This window comes from Camelus ferus, chromosome 8, assembly GCF_009834535.1.
Source record: "Camelus ferus isolate YT-003-E chromosome 8, BCGSAC_Cfer_1.0, whole genome shotgun sequence".
Taxonomy (NCBI): Eukaryota; Metazoa; Chordata; class Mammalia; order Artiodactyla; family Camelidae; genus Camelus; species Camelus ferus.
The window spans coordinates 39,548,643-39,566,233 of record NC_045703.1 but is presented as its reverse complement, the minus strand read 5'-3'; the positions used below and the strand labels follow the sequence as shown (position 1 = coordinate 39,566,233).

Here is a 17,591-nt window from a genome sequence, read left to right as displayed (position 1 = left end):
GTCATGCTCCTTGGAAGTGTAGGGGTTCTTGCAGTGATTTGCATAAATAGGAATACAAGGGGTCATTAGGATATGGAGGACTCAAGGTAGGTGGTACTGAGGCTCTGAGGTTGCTGTTTAGGGGGGAGGGTAGTAAGAAACTAGCCAGAAGCACACAGAATTCTTAGGTTCTGCATTGACTTGTGCTGATTGGAAACATGGAATACACGAGAAACATCTTATGTTAAGCAATCAGAGCATGAAGAATAAAAATCGACAGATCAAAGAATCAGACATCCCAAACAGGTCAAAGGACAAGAGTAGTTGTGAATCTCTGCATTGGTGTTAAAAAAGAGAGAGAATATAGGATGCTATGCCCAGAGAGTTTATGAATTTGAGACTTTAGGAAGGACAACTTTATATAAGTCCAGGGTGTAACTACAAAAGGGGCTGGGTGAGAAGGAGTAAAAGGGAAGATGACTGCTGGAGTTGTGGAGGTCAAAAACTGGGAGGCTGTGGTGCTAGATATAGACATGAAGTCGCCCAGAAGGAGGACAGGAGATGGCAGGGAGAAGATGACTGTACACCAGTTACTGAAGTGATCAGTGAAGGAGTGCTTTGTTCAGGTGGTGAATAGATCACAGGAATGAGCAGTGGTAGTTGACAGTATAGCCCAATGGCTCAAAAGAACAGGAATGAGTGTGAGAGGGTACAGAAATAATGGTCTAGAGGTGGGATGTGGGTGTTTGGAGGATGTGTGACCCACATCCCTATGCTGACAGCCCTGAACTATGGAATAATAAACAGTCTCCAATAGAAAGCACTCAAGGGAAGGGATATCCCCAGGAGGGTCAAGTTTCAGGGCAAGGAAAAAGGTGGAGGTTAAGAGGAGTTTATTGTGATTGAACAGGTGTTCTAGAAGGTAGGACGGAATGGTTTTGAAGGAAGAATAAAAAGCAGGGATTAGGTCAGGGAGAGGCAGCACAAAGCATAACAACATTTCAAGGCAGAGAGGAGAACTGAGTAGACAAACGATAAAAACAAAGATTTGAAGCATTAGAAAATTATGTTTCGCAAGGCTAACAAAATTATACGTTGCAAGACTGGCAACGGGGGAATTTAGGAAGAGCTAGAGCTCTGCTGTGGGACGTGGAATTCCTTTTCCTTCTGAGGTAAGGGGGTGAGGGACAGATGCAGACAGATCAAGGCAGCTTAGGGAGGCAATCAAAGAACCTGCAGTCATGTGCAGGAATGGAGGCCAGGAAAGCACGGGGGAGGAAATTCTGCGGGGACACCACAATTGTAGGGACAGTTATGAGGAAGGAGGGCTCCAGGGAGGCGTTGGGGTGAGGTGGCAAGGTATGCTACTTCAAATCAGTGGGGAAGGAATCAGTTACATAACAAATGGATTTGAGGCAAGACTAGAGATTTAAAATTAGTAATAATAAAGTTAGATTACAGAGGGTGGTTCAATCCCCAGTACCTCCTCCAAAAAATAAATAAATAAGTAAACCTAATTACTGCCCCCTCAATTTTTTAAATTAAAAAAATAGTATCAGTTGTATTTTTAAAAAAAGGAAAAAAGAATATATATATACATAAATTAATTACCTACTTCATTTCCTACTAAAATAATTTTCAAAGGATTAAAAAGTTAAATTAAAAAAATCAAAAGTACTATAAAAATGTAGGTGAATATGTTCACAGGTGGGAAAGTCCTTGTCAAGCTTAACAAAATCAGAAACTATGCAAGAAGAAATTGACACCTTTGACATCCATAAGATTCAAGTATTTTACAAAGCATTGCTCCCTAAATAGTTAATGGCAAAAAAAAGAAGAACCTGACTGGAAAAACATAAGAACCTGACTGAAAAAACACTGTCTTATTGCAACATAAGACATACAAAGAGTTAACATCCTTATGAATAAAAAGCTCTTGAAACAAAAAAAGATTTCAAACAGGCAAAGACTATAAAAAAGCAATTCATAAAAATAAATCCAAAATATCCAATAAACATATTGGTTGTGTAAAAATATTCAGCCTTACTAGCAAACAAAGAAATACAAATATGAACTATCTTTTCCCACCCATTTCTAAATTTAAAATTTTTGAAACAGTATTAGTATTAGTGAAAGTTTTATTTTGAGTATAAACTGCTACAGGTTTCATGAAAAGATATTTTTGTAAAGTGTATCAAAAATGTTTAAAAAGTGAATATCCTCTGATCTAGCAACTCCATCTGTAAAAATTTGTTCAAACAAATTAATAAAATAGCTGTGTACAGTATATAAGGATTACAAGCAGAGTTATCTACTAAGATATTATTTATAATACCAAATTTGGGAACATTCTGAGTATTTTTCAATAAGGATTAGTCAAAAATTTAATAGAACACTACGTAGCCATTAAAAATATGATTTATTGCCTTGAAAAGATATAGTAAAATGACATGCTAAGTGGGAAATAGTGCATATATCACTTTTGTTTTTAAAGAGCTACATATATGCAAAAAGTTTAAAGTTAATGGTGGAAATACAGATGGACCTTATTTTCTTCTTAATACAATTCTGAAATTTCTGATTTTTCATTGCAATGTATATTATCTCAAAAATGCTATTTCAAAAATAGAAAGTTTAAAATTTAGTGGTATTTTAAGCGGCAAACATTACCTGCCCAGAAAACAATATGTGGAACAACTCATTATAATGTAATGATGGAGAGGTGATGAAGATTGAGATTGAAAGAAAAAAAATCACTTGATTATATTTTTACATCTAGTTAACAAATAAAGTAGACTGACAAATAAAGTAAACCTTTACCAGTCCTTCTGTAAGATAATTTGAGATGTCCTTAGATACAACCTAAACTGTTGTCCTTAGACAGAATCGTATTTTATTAATCCATATTTTAAGTGGATTATATTGATACAAAACCACAAAATGAAGAACTGAACCAATTAGCTATTAAGACCAATAGCAATTATTGACAAGTAATCTGAAAAGTTTTCAACAAATTAGGTAAATTAAGATACTTTCTTAAGGAGTTCATAAAAATAAACATCTATGAGTTTAAAAATGCTTTATTTCCTCCCATTTTGCGTTACACCTGAAAAGTTAATATTTCCTTTCAAAGCATTCAAACCTAGAAACCAAACATTGACTTCTCAGAGTTGGAACAACCTATGCTGGATTTTAGAAGCTTAATATTCTTTGGCAAAAGTCCACAAGCATTTCAGGGAGCTGCCCCAAATCCATCCTGTGAGGGAAGTATTCCTCACTTCCTCTGAAAACTTTCTCCCACTTCTCCCTGAGGCAAACAAAACCTGTGCCCTCCATGTGGTAGACTGGCCCCATTTCCACACTGTCAAATCCATATGGTACAAATGAACGGAAAACCTGAAATGACCTCGTTTAGATCTATACCTGGTTCAGTGGCAGCAGACTCTGACCATGTCAGGATACAGTGGATGCACTCCCCAAGTTATAACACTGCTTATTCTGTAACCATCTTTACAATTGATGCTGAGGAAGGGCACAGTTCAACTGACTAGCAATTGAAAATCCAGGTCTTGGCAAGGTTGGTTTCTTCTTGGGAACTCAGGAGAAATCTGTTCCATGCCTCTCTCCTAGCTTCTGGTGGTGGCTGGCAAATCTTGGAATCCCTTACAGCCACATAACTCCAATTCCTACTTCCATCATCACGTATTTGTCTTCCCTCTATGCGTATCCCTCTCTGTCTCTTCTCTTCTTCTTATAAGGACACCAGTTACATTGGGTTATGGACCCACCTTACTCCAGTATGACCCCATCTTAACCAATTACAAGGGCAATGACCTTATTTCTACATTAGGCCTCATTTTTGTGGTTCCAGGAACTATATGAATTTTAAGGAGACATTATCCAACCCAGCAAATCCATCAATTCTGCCCTTTTATTGCTATCTTTGTAAACAGTGCTAGCCCTCAACCTCCAGCCAAGAATCAGAGCACTCTTCATTCCCACTTCCCCTTAACTTCATATCCCAATTACCATCAAGCCTGATCATTTTCCACTCCTAATATTCCTAGCCTTTGAATACTCTGATTCATCTCTGATTCTTCATCCCTAATCTCTGACTCACTCTCTAGCATCTCTTGCTTGGGCAACAACAGTCTCTCCAAAACTCCTCAAATCCAACCTCCTCTGAGCTACAAGAGTATGTGTATGTGTATATATATATGTATATACAGCTTCAAGACACATTAGAAAGATGAAGAGTTGTTTTTTGTGTTTGTTTGCTTTTCTAATCCATCATTACTGTGAAAAGTTCTGCTTCCTTACTGCAATGAGCACAATTATGATAGATGTCCTTCTTCAGGGATATAGAAACTGAGAGGTGGAATGGTTTCTGTGGAAGCCCTGACCTTTGTAAAATCTTTTTCTGGTTTGGTAGACTCTTTACAAACCTTTAGAATGTGGCAAAGTCATTGTATCTATCATCTAGCTTTTTATTAGATCTTATTAGATTTGGGAAAGACAGACAAGAGGGGCTTATTTCAGTTTTGAGATTTAATAATATACCTGGCTCCAGAAACTCCATGATAGAAGTACTTATTCTCATTTTTTAAATAAAAAAAAATAGTAAAAGAATGTAATTGCACGAGCCAGCCATCCTTATTCACACACACACACACAATACAAACACACACTGATTTTTAAAACTGTTTTCTTCTGAGACATAATAGCCCATCCCATAAAGATTAGTCTAGAAGTAAATCACCTCATAGTCACTTAATATAAGCATGCTTGGGAAGATCGCTTAATTCCTTCCTATCTTCCATGGATTTATTCCTGAAACTATCACATTGAATCTGGGTTTCTTCTTTTCCTTCATCGAAAAAGTGAAAACCTACAGTTAACCATGCTGATTTCCCCACTCCCAAAGGGGTTCTTTTTCATCAGCACAGTAGATTTTAGGTCTTTCAAAAAATAGAGACCACGAGGAGGGAGAATCCAAGAGGCAGAGGAAGGCATTTGGCTCCGTTTGTATTGTCTATAAATGCTTCTGCTGCTACTCCCCAAAACAGGTGTTCAAGCTGTGTTGGCTCGAGACAACATAATCTTAAAGAGTCTCCATTCCCTTGGCCCACTTTCCAGTCTAAGAAATCCTAGTCTAACTGATCCAGGATTGTAGGTGAGAATACTTCCTTCTATCCAGGAATATATACAAATCTGAATTGTTTTATTCTTCTTAATCAGCTCAGAACTTCTTTTCCAACCAATCACCCAACTCTTGGACACCATCACATTTTAAGAATAGGAGTTATTAGAGAACACAAATCCACTTTGATTTGGAAAGTCCATAGCATGCTCTAAACCTGGGCAGAAGCACAAAATTGCTATTTGCCATTGAGAGTGAGAATAAAAACATATCCCACTTGAGTGTAAAGTAGACTACTTATTTGATTTCTCAAAGTCAACTGCACTTCAGATAAACAGGGAAAAATGATAATAATCACTGTTAGGTTTTCTGGGTATGTTCAAGTGCTCTCTTTATGTAATGTTACTAACTGATAGTGACATAAAAATACATAGAGCATATTAATATAAAAATTACTGAGACCAACAGGATTCATTAGAGAATGTATTAACCACAAGTTTTAAAACAGGAAGAGACCTGGATTTATCCTTAATACATGATTTTTGCACATGTAAATCACTTACACATGGGCCTTAGATCTCTACATCTAATAATAAAATATATTTAACTACTACTTCTAAGAATTATATAGCATCATAGTTAAGGAAGCTTATTTTATTATAGGATTCATAGGGTGTTTTTTCTGTTATTCAGAAAGGAATGATTTTTTTTTCTAACTTAATTAAAATTTTGTGTCGAAGGAATGGAAAACCACTATCAAGTCATTCAGGTCTGAGTCTCGCTAATACCTTAAAATACAATTTTTATATTGCTTTCTTTCACATTCTCAATGGGCACTGCAGGAAATTTTGTCTTAAATAAACCTGATTTACACTCATTTGGCATTAAACAAAGGTATGGGGGTGGAGGGGTGAATAGGCAGAGAACAGAGGATTTCTAGGGCAGTGAAAATACTCTATGATATTATAATGATGGACAGATGTCATTGTACATTTGTCTAAACCCATAGAATGGGTTGGTACAACAACAAGAGTGAACCCTAATGTAAATTATGGACTTTGGGTGATTATGATGTGTCAGTGTAGGTTCATCCATTGTAACAAATGTACCACTCTGGTGAGGGATATTGATAATGGAGGAGGCTATGCATGTGGTAGGGGTGGGGGTGTATGAGAAATCTCTGTACCTTCCTTTCAGTTTTGCTGTGAATCTAAAACTTCAACAAAAAAATCATCTTTAGAAATATTTTATTTCTGAGAAATATTACATTTTTTTAAATTTGTTTGCTGTATTTGAGCTCTGAATATGAAAGAAAGCAAAGTGTTTCCTCTCCAACATTCTCTCTCTATATATATATCAAATCCTATATGATCCAGCATGAAACATTAATTTTTCCAGAATTTTCTACATTTTATAAATGTGTAACTTCTACATGTCATTCTACAATGCTCTTAAGAAGTTAGACATATGTTTATCATCCAACCCAGCACTGCACTGCTAAATATCTATCCAAGAGAAAAGAAAACAAAGATTTGCATGTCAACATTCTTAACATCATGACTCATAATAGTCTCAAATTTTAAAACAATCCAAATGTCGAACCACTGACGAATAGATAGACAAAATGTGGTATATCCATACAATGGAAAACTTCTGAACTGATACACTACAACACAGATAAAACTCAAAAACAATATGTTAAGTGAAAGAAGCCATAAACAAAAGATCACATATTTGATGATTCCATTTTTATAAAATATCCAGAGAAGGCAAATCTATAGACTGAAAGTAGATTAGTGGTTTGCCTGAAGCTGGGGGTAAGAATAGAGATTAACTATAAATGGGCATTGAAGGATCTTACTGCGGTGATGAAAATGTTCTAAAACTTAATTATGGTGATGGTTTTACAACTTGGCAAAATGTCTTTAAAAATTATTGAAAGGAGTAAATTTCTAAAAATCTAAATTTCTAGTTTAAAATTGACTAAAGAAGAGAAAAAATCCTTTAACAAAAATAAAATTTGGCACAATTTAAAATATCCTGCATAAGGTATTCCATGAACCTTTGAAGAAAGACTTCATTTTTGTTGAAGAAAGTTTTGGTAAAGATAAAACAAAGAAGTCAATTACTAAAAACTTCATGCAAATTTTTTCCAACATATATTTTGCTTCAGAATTATATCATTTGATCTTCTAAAACATTGTTTTAGAAAGTGAACTCCCTTAAAATAGTGTCAGTTGAGGTGTATTGACCAACACAGGACTTACTAACAGAAAAAAAAAGGTTTTCAAAATGCTGGTCTAACTAACCTTGATCCAGAACCTACTCCATTACAGAACTTCCTGTGAGCTTTATAGCCATCAAATCTCATTTTAATAATCCAAAGTCTGAGCTTTTTGAATATTAAATGCCAGAAGGAATTTTTTTAAGTGTAGCAGTGCCAGTAAGACGAAAGGCATCTTATGAAGAGATAAAGTGGACAGATGGAATCTGTATGTACGCAGAGAGAAACGCAATACTCACAGCAGTTCTAATCCAGTACTTTTTCAGTATCCAAACCATTAATATGAGTGTCTTAATTTCTTTAGTTTTTCTAGGTGAATGTCTGTCGTCGGCCTCTAATCTCCACTACTTTACAGTCCTGCACAGACTCCGGCTAATACCATATGCAGGTTTTTCTTTGGGGTGGGGGTAGTGCCCCGCTTGTACCAAGAGCTCTTTCAAAGGACCCATGTTTGGATGCGTTCCCTGGGATGAGTTCTACAAAGACAGAACTAGCCCGTCCGTCTCAGCCTCACTGGGCAGAGGTGTGCCAGACCGGCAGCTGGTAAATCAGGGTCATCTCCCCCAGAAGGCACTTTCAGGAGCTTCCCCAACGGCCTGCAGCAGCATCAGTAGTCAGGACCCTCCATCTCCTGAGGCTGCCACCACACTGCACTCGCGTCCCTCCCTGGCTGCCGGCCAGGGTCCTAGGCTCCGTGATATTCCAAGAGCTGCAGGGAACCGATGATTTCACCTGAACTAATCATTCCCATATTTTATCAAATTATGGACCGGAACCGGTAAGGTGAGGTGACTTGGCTAAAGCCACACAGCTCGATGCGGGCAGGACACGGGTCTCTGATGACCCAGTGGACGCGAGCCGCCGCCTGGGGCTGGGAACGCGCAGCCCATGGGAAACGACGTGGCATTGCCGGTGCGAGAAGAGAAGGGCTCAGCAACTTATGAGAGTAGGTCACCAACGTCCACCGTCAGGGCAGAGTGGGCAAAAAGAGGTGACCAGCCTTCCCTGTAACGCCTGTTGACCCGAGCGCCCCCTTTCACCCTGTAAGTACCCCTGCATGTTAAATGATGTGGTCATTCTAGCAAAAGAGGCATCCGCTTTGAATTCCCCCTATGTTTGCGCATACTAGGAGGAAAAGAGGAAAGTTGCACTTACCGCAAATTCGCTCGCGGTCTCCCCCGACTCCCCAAGTCCTCTCCCTCCGTCGTCGCACCGACGACAACACTCCCGCCGCCCCCTCACCGCGTACGTACCAGCCGCGCGCAGAGCTGCCTGCCGAGCCGGGCTGGGTCTCCGCGCGCTCGGGCTCGCCCGGCCTCTCTGTGGCCGCGAGCTGGGATGCGGGCTCTAGCTCGCCGCCGCCTCCACCGTCCACGAGGAAGCGGCCGCTTCTGAGAGGCCGGGCTGGGGCGCAGCCAGGAGGTGGCGGCGACTCCGGGGGCGGAGAGAGCGGCCGCCGGGACCCGCCCCCGAGCGTAGAGCGCGGCTCCCCCCACGAGGTCCGGCTCTCTGAGTAGCCCGCGCCGCCGCGGGGCTCTCGGGCCGGCGCGTCGGTGGCTTTTCCCTCTTGGCCACCCTGGGCAGGGTTCTTTTTTCCTGCGAACGCGTTAACAGACAATTAATCGTCTGTAATCACCACAGAACCTCCCTGCCTACCACTCTCAGTTCCCCTGAGTGACTGTTAAGGTTCTGGTAGGAATTTGCTGGATGTGACTGCGGGAATTTTGCTTCCTGTCCTGCTCCCGGAGGCCACCTCCGAACCACTTGTGCTAGCCCCGGAGCGTCTGTGCTCCAAGCGTCAAAGAAAGGTAGGAATGTACCTGGTTTTCTTATCTGCACCCGGAATGTGGGTCTTCGTGTTTATTAACAGATTGTTTCAACAGATTAGGAAGCCATGTGCAGTGTAGACAATTTTTGGACAAAGAAAAGCAGAAATCAGTGTCTATCAAGTTCCACTTCAAGGTTTTCACCAAGGAAAATGAAGTCCTTACTATTAAGGCCTCATTGTGTCCTTTAGAAAGCATAAAAGATGGATGTTGATACTGCTAACAAAGTAAGGTGCCCTTCTCTGCTTCCTGAGGTGATTTCTCCTCACTGAAGTCCTGAGATCTCTGGTTTCCTGAGAGAAGTGATCAGTGTCCTAAGTCTTCTTAACACCAGTTTGTTAGTTGGTACTGGTTGGCACCGGTTGATACTGTGCTCCGGCTTCCTCCCCAAGGCCGATGACACCCACCACTTCACTACTGACTACTTCCAATATCTTCATAGGCAAAGGCTATGTGAGATATGAAAGTATTTTATTTAAAGTATCTGTCAACGGTGCTACCGTCAGGCTCTTTAAATTATTTAATATTCCTACCCCTACAATGTGGTTGGTAATAATATCTCTATTTTCAGGTAAATAAACTGAGGCTCACCAAGGTTAAATAATTTGAATAAAGTGAAATAATTAGGAAGACTTCAAGGCAGTTTTTGAGCTCAAGTCTTCCTGCCTTTATGGTTGATGACATCTTTAAATTATCCCTGTTAGTAAAGCTTATGATATTTCTAAATGACAACATTGGTACACTTTGTTTTTTAAAAACATAGTTATTTGTATGGAAATACAAACAGTAATTAAAGAGATTGAGATTTATCTATGTATTTAGTGTAACTTCAAATCTTACTATTTTATTGTATAATAGAATATAATATTATTTAAGGCAAAGATACATTATTTATAAATTAAGACATCATCACATATATTTCTAAGGCTTATTATTATTTTATTGTGTAATAGAATATAATATTATTTAAGGCAAATTACTCTAAGGCCTATTTATTTTAGAGGGCCTATTGTAGAGATGTCCGGATTTATGAACTTCACTGCAATAATTGGATTTTTATAATTCTGCAACTGTATTCCTTATACTTACAAAATACGTCTTGTAAGATCTGTATTTTGGGGCAAATTTGATAAAACCATTAGCTCTCACTGATGCACTTTTAAGTTACATATTTGAAATCATCAGAATCACTTGAATGTATGCTCCATGAAAGTTGTATCTTTGGTGGCTAGAATAGTACCTGTACAAAATAGCTGCTTAATAAGCAGTTTATAAATCAATTTTAAAAATCTCATTTTCTTCCATTAAGACAAAATAATGACTTAAGAAAACACTCCTTATAGATTACTTTTGTCTGTTTATAGTAGACTGAACATTTTTGATAGCTCCTCATTTCTACTAGCAAAGTAAGGGAGATGATGAAGTCAGGAAAAGAACCTGAAGGTTTGCAGCAGCTGCTGTTGGGAATGGTAGCAAGAACTTGGCTATTAAAACAAACAAGCGTAGAAACAAAAAAGTTTGCATCCAGGAATTGATGATAGCAGTAGTTCTACAAAATTGTGTGAATTTGTGTAAAATATAATTCTAAATGCAGAACATTTAATTAATCCCACTTTGGAGTTTTGCCAAGTGATTTGATAGAAAGACAAGGAGAAAGCTTGGATGCTGTTTTTAAGAGAATAGTTGAAGGACAGAGCTATGAGTTTCACTTAAGACTACATGAGAAAATAAGTGAAGACTTAAAAGGGGAGAGAGAAAGAAGCCAAAGAACTACAAATCTTAACCAAAAAGAGAGATAGAAAAATAAGAAATTGTAGTCAGGAAGTGGGATCATTTTCTTGAAAGTTTTAGTAGTAGAATGATGGCTGGGTTATGGAAGAGCTGTGGCTGGGGTTAGCTGTTCCCCATAGAATGAAGATCAAGAAATTAGAGACTAAAGTATTGGAGAGGCTATCCGTATGGACATTGAAGCCACCAACAGTGATGCCATGAGGTAGAGAAGGGATGAGTCAGATACCAGAGACTCTATGACTGTGGCAGAATGGTCAGGACATGAGTGGATGACTGTGCAGAATTGGGACAGAAGGTACACATGCAGGAGACAAGAGCCTGAACGGATCAGGGGCTGGTATGAGAGGTGGTCCACGTTCAAAAGCAATACTGGGGAGCTACAAGGATGACAGTGCTGCCTTTCATGATCCTAGGGTGTTAGATAATGATCAGTCTACAATGAAGGGAGAGCCAGGGGAAACTATCCTCAGAAGAAAGCTGATTTTCACCTAAAGCAAGTAAATGGAGGAAGCAGTGTGTGAATAGATTACCAAGGTGGAGGGATTTTTTCATTATTGAACAAGGATTCCATAAGGTTGGAGAGGATAGGTTTAGGAGGCAGGGTCAGCTTCATGGCTGTGAACCTGTGCAGTAGGACAGGGCTTTACTCTTAAGAAGGCCCTGTGCTTGTCTCTTAATGCTCTGCTGTCCCTTCCTTTAAGTTCTTAATAATTTTTAAACAAGTGACCCCACATATGCATTTTGCATTGGTCCCCACAGATTTGTCTGTTTTCTCCTCTTCTTATAAGGACACTTTTTGGATCAGGGTCCACCCTGGTTAATCTGGGATGATCTCATCCGGAGCACCTTACCATAATTACATCTTCAGAGACCCTTTTCCCAAGTAAGGTTACATTCATAGGTACTGGGGTTGGAACTTGGACGTATCTTTTTGGAGACGAGCATGCAGTCCACTACAGCGAGGCTGGCTGAGGCCCTAGGAAGAGCCAGGCTGGATGACACTGGCAGCTAATAGCTTTTCAGGACTCTTTGGTAAACCAAGATATTTATAATAATATGAAGCTTGCCAGGCACGAAATTTATTCCAGCCACAAAATTTAATACATATGAAGTCTAGAAGATTAACACTGCCCAGAGTGACTTTACATCCCTAAGGGTAGGTATCTGTCCTTGGGGACAAAAGGGACTGGGAAGAGGATTCATGTACCTGGGACTGCTTCATCTGGTTACGGTAGAAAACTTAGGAAATGGGATTCTCCACTCCTCCTCTTCAGCCACCTTCCATTCTGGAGGACATGTGTGGTTCCCTGATCTGAAAGGAACATTTACAGGATGACCACATTTCATCCCTCCCCCAAAAAATAAGATTTAGAAGGGCTGAGGAGTGACCTTGTACATCTGTGGCAGAGACCGAGCTAGCTTCCCAAGTCATGCCTAACAGAGGACAATCTTAAAAGCTCTCAGAGAGGAGAGAAAGAAATGTTGAAACTGTGTGACTACGCTGACTATGCTGAGTTACTGTGTCCTCCTCCTCCAGCTGACAGGCGCTCTGAGAAACAATTGAGTAGCCAGAGCCAAATGGAACTCTCCTTAAAAAGCATCACACTCGTTGGTCCTTTCTCCCTTCTGCTTATAACAGAATAGGAATTATAAATTCCATCAAAGATTCCAGCCATTATTTTCTGAGTGTTGACAATGAGAGGATCCCTAATTGTGGCAGTGGGGCAGCAGCATGACTGCACCGAGGGTTGGAGCCCATTAGAGGAGCATCCATCTTTAGGTTGGCCTCCAAGGAAGTTGCCCTGAGACCAAACATGGTAATATACAGGCCCATGGCAGAAGGAGGTGGAGCCTGAGCTGCCTGCTGGTGACCCTGCACCTACTGTGTGGCAGAAATGATGCCATAGACCCACATCCACCAACAGAGAGGTTGGGGCCCAGTTGGCTTTCAGGAGATCAGAGGCTGTAGAGTGAGAGGCAGAGGCAGAGGCAGAGGCAGAGGCAGAGGAAGAGATTGCTTTCCTTTTAGTTTTTTAAGTAGAAATTTCCTTAGAAAGTATTCTAAATTATCATTACATTCATGCATCCCTCCTGTTCCTGGTCAATGGGACATCATTTTGCAGAGTAGCAGAGTATATGGAAAGAACACTGGGAAAAGAAATCTTGGATTCTAACCCCAAGTGGCAATGCCACTGATGGTGTGTAACTGCAGTAAAGTCAGTTTTCTCTGAAGGGAAGGTATAGAACCAAAGATTGTCCTGCTCTAAAATTCTGTAATTTTCTGCATTTGCTTCCTTGTCAAATTTAAACTCCTCAGTTCTTATCATTTCCCAGCACAAATTCTGTTTTCCAGATAAACTAATTAACTTGCCACTCCTTGTGACTTCCTCATTCCAACATTCATAACTGGTGCAGGGGGATGTGTTTATTTTCACTATCCTGACTCTTAAGCATTATCACTCAGTTTCTTCAAACTCCTGTTCGCAAATAATCTACTTACAGAGACCTATTGACAAATTTTTTTTTCCATCTCGGATCAATTCCTTCAAACATGTGTCAAGTTGCTTTCTAAATTTGATTGCCTTTCTCTCACATGTTAGAAGAGTATTGCAAGTTCAGATTAAAAGACTATATTATTCTCACATTTTTGGCATGTCCTTAACACCTTTCATGTGTGTTAATCCTCCTGATTACACTGTAAGTTCCTTAGCATGAAGCTTTTATACTCCATAATATACTTTCTAATTTCTTCCAGTAAATGAGACAATTCTGAATGCTTAAGGATCAATTTTAAAATTTTCTAACTCTCTAGCCATCCACTGGTACAGCATTGACAAGATGCTTGGCCCAGGGTAGGCATTCAGTAACAATTTTTTGCATGAATATATAAGTAAATTCTTATCTTTCTACTCAATTATAAATATGTAATTACACATAAAAATACCAACCATTGCCCTCGTCTGTTCAATATAATGACCTTAACACTTGGCAAAAGCATCAAAAGAAATTAAAGAAATCTAAAACTTAACAAAGATATATTTGAGATTCACCAGTATGTGAGTATGTGGTAATTTATTTGCCCAAATAAGCTTTCATTTAACAGCATATATAAGAAATAATTGAAAACATTTTAATATACTTTTATATGAATTGCTTCTGTGTACAGATTCATAAAATCAGAAATGAGTGCATTTAATTTAATTAAAAAATTAACTCATAACTTCTAACCTAGAGGATCTTGGTGTCTCTAGGACTTTTTCTTAGTATATTAGAAACTATACATTTTATCAGAATTCGAGTAACATTTTCATGATATTTATTATATTATTCATAATAGATATTTATTATGGTCCTGAATTACTCAGTAACTATCAATAAATATAATGCTAAGTTGTCTTATAAAATGAGTTGGGTCTTTTTAAATTTGGAACAGATTCTAATTTAACATCACTGAAGGAATTTAGGGTGGGTAGAATCTTCTTAAAAAGAAAAGGAATATATGTATGTATATGTATGACTGAAACATTATGCTGTACACCAGAAGTTGACACAACATTGTAAACAGACCGTACTTCAATTTTTTTTTAATTCAGTCAAATTGAAAATTTTAAAAAGCTTCTGAGGTGTTCCTGGAATATTGGATTTGAAGGCTAGCCTCTTAAAAATTTCCTTGGGAACTGAGAATTTAGACAACCCAATTGGGACACTTTTTTTTTTTTTTTGGTAATTTCCCTTATACTGCACAGGAGTTAGAAAAGCTGTAAAAATTAACATTAGCCTGTACATGTAAGGCAGATTACAACAACAAATATGTATTCCTTAATTTAACTTACCTTAACAATTGAAGTATAATCTTTAACCTTAATATTTCTCTGGGCTTCTTGGATCAGATGTGTCTTATCTGTGATTCTCCTTATTAGATGCAGCACCAGACAAAATTTAAAAATAAGTAAAGCCTGTCCTCTTGCTGCATCTTTTTTTTCCTTCTTCCTGACCGTTTAAGGTTCTCTCGTGAGCCATGAGTAGGTTTTCTAAAGACTCCGACCCTCTCCATAATTTCTTGTGCAACACTCTTTGAAATCTTTGAGATCAGCAGTGGGGAGGTAGAGCAGAGTAACTGACATTGCAGAAGAGATTTTTAGAAAGATAATGTCTGAGAACAACAATCTACAAAGGTTCAAGTTAAAGCACCACTCTGATACCTAGGAGGGGAAGTCTTTCTTTAAAAATCAGATCTTGGGGGAGGGTATATAGCTCAGTGGTAGAGTGCATCCCTAGCATGCACAGGGTCCTGGGTTCAATCCTCAGTACCTTCAGTAAAAACAGACCAATAAATAAACCTAAGTACCTCCTCCCCACCCAAAAAAAAAAAAAAAAAACAGTTCTTAACCATTATCAATTAATGCAGTGATCTCAACCTGATAATAACTGAGTTATCAGGGATAAATCTTATCATTTTAATATTTGGCTACATAAATAAATAGAACTAGTAATCAAAGGATTAGTAAATCTTTAGAGAAAAGTTGGTAACATTGAAGAAAGGTTTACTTTAAATGATCACTCTGATCCAGCAATCCCACTCCTGGGCATACATACAGAGGAAACTCCAATTCAAAAAGATGCATGTACCCGCAATGTTCATAGCAGCACTATTTACAATAGCAAAGACATAGAAGCAACCTAAGTGTCCACTGACAGATGACTGGATAAAGAAGTTGAGGTATACATATATGCAATGAAATATTATAAAACCATAAAAAAGAATAAAATAATACCATTTGCAACAACATGGATAGACCTGGAGATTGTCATTCTAAGTGAAGTAAGACAGGAAAAGAAAGAAAAATACCATATGATATCACTTATATGTGAAATCTAAAAAAAAAAAAGACACAAATGAACTTACTTACAAAACAGACTCACAGACATAGAAAACAAACTTACAGTTACTAGGGGGAAAGAGGGTGGGGAGGGATAAATTGGGAGTTAGGGATTTGTAGATACTAACTACTATATCTAAAATAAACAACAAGATCCTACTATATAGCACAGGGAACTATATTCAATACCTTATAATGGCCTATAATGAAAAAGAATATGAAAAGGAATATATATATATATATATATATATATATATATATATATATATATATATATATATATATATATATATAAAAATCACTATGCTGTACACCAGAAATTAACACAATATTATAAACTGACCATATTCCAATTTAAAAATTAATTAATTAATTATAAAAAAGAAAAAAATGAACTAAAAGGTATGTATAAAATAAATCTTTTCTCCCAAACTTGTACTGATAAAGAAAGGAAGGGAGAAGTTTGGAAGGAAAGAAGGACTGACTGCAAACTATCACCTTAAAAGGTTTACCAAACAAGGTCCATGCTTTCCTGATTCCAGTCTACTTAATGAAGAGTCCTTTCCTTAAGTAATAAGGAAGACTTTGATATAGAATTCTGGGTTGACAGGGTTTTTTTTTCCCCAATAGTTTAAAGAAGTTGCTGTACTTTGTCCTATGTAAAAAATATTTATTTATTCTCTGTTTTTAAGATTCTCTTTACCAGTGATTTTAAGTTATTTTATTATGATGTCTTTGGTGTAGTTTCTTTCATGTTTCATGCACTTGAGGTCCATCACACTTCTTGGGTTGGAAACTTTCATTCATTTCTTCAGATAATTTTTCTGTCCTCCCTTTCTTGAGGATTCTGATTAACTCATATACATAAGCTCTTGAAGTTGTCCCACAGATCACTGATGCTCTGTTCATTCGTTTGCAGTCTTTCTTCTGTGTGTTGTGTGTTTTTAACAGTTCTATTGTTATGCCTTCAAGCTCACTGATTTGTTTTACTCTGTAGTGTTTAATTTGTTAATTCTATACAGTATTTGTTTCATCTCAGATATTGGATTTTTCATCTCGGTAAGTTTGATCTCAGTCTTTTCCATGTCTTTCATAGCTCTATATAAAATGCTCAATCTTTCCTCTACTTTCATGAATATATGGAATCTGGCTAAAATAAGTTTTATAATGTCATCACCTATGAATTCCATTGTGTCAATTTTGGATTGTTTCTGCCTTTTCTCTTCACTATAGGCCATATTTCCCTGCTTCTCTACATGCTTAGTAATTTTTAATTAGATGTTAGCCATTATGATTTTGCCTTGTTGGGTGGATGATGGGTATTTTTATGTTCCTATTAGTATTCTTGAACTTTGTTCTTGGCCATAACCAAGTTAATTGGAAAGAGTTTATCTTTTTGAGACTTTCTATAAAATTTTGTGAGGTAGGATTAAAAAGAAACCATTGGTCTGGGGCTTACTGTGCTCCACTACCACAGTAGGCACTTTCTGAGTCTACCTAATGTCTCTTGTATTACGACGAAAACCCCAGCTTAGAAGCTTGAACTACTCTCAGCTCTTTGTGACCTTTGGTGATTGGTCTTTGTGTTCCCTCGGGTGGTTCTTATTTCCTTATGTGAGTAAACTGATTTGTACCCAACTGAAGATTTGAGGGGGTTTTCTGGAGATTTCAGGAACTTTCTCTGTGAAGTT

General features: G+C 38.0%; 1 protein-coding gene and 1 long non-coding RNA gene across 9 annotated transcripts in view; one reads left to right on the top strand and one right to left on the bottom strand.

The window, feature by feature from the left end:
- Positions 1–8,799, bottom strand: part of PKIB (cAMP-dependent protein kinase inhibitor beta) — a 98,104-nt gene extending 89,305 nt beyond the window's left edge. For 2 of the 8 annotated variants that reach the window (XM_032484798.1, XM_032484801.1), the window contains exon 1: positions 8,657–8,799. The gene's annotated coding sequence lies outside the window, so the exon portion shown is untranslated. Of the gene's footprint in view, positions 1–8,558 lie in introns of all 8 variants that reach the window. The other 6 variants (XM_032484803.1, XM_032484799.1, XM_014563357.2 and 3 more) reach the window with 4 other exon arrangements.
- A 175-nt stretch (positions 8,800–8,974) lies between these two features.
- The window catches only part of LOC116665366, a 45,592-nt gene continuing 36,975 nt past the window's right edge, over positions 8,975–17,591 (top strand). Inside the window, exon 1 of the long non-coding RNA XR_004321956.1 lies at positions 8,975–9,211. This is a non-coding gene — a long non-coding RNA (uncharacterized LOC116665366). The remainder of the gene's footprint in view (positions 9,212–17,591) is intronic.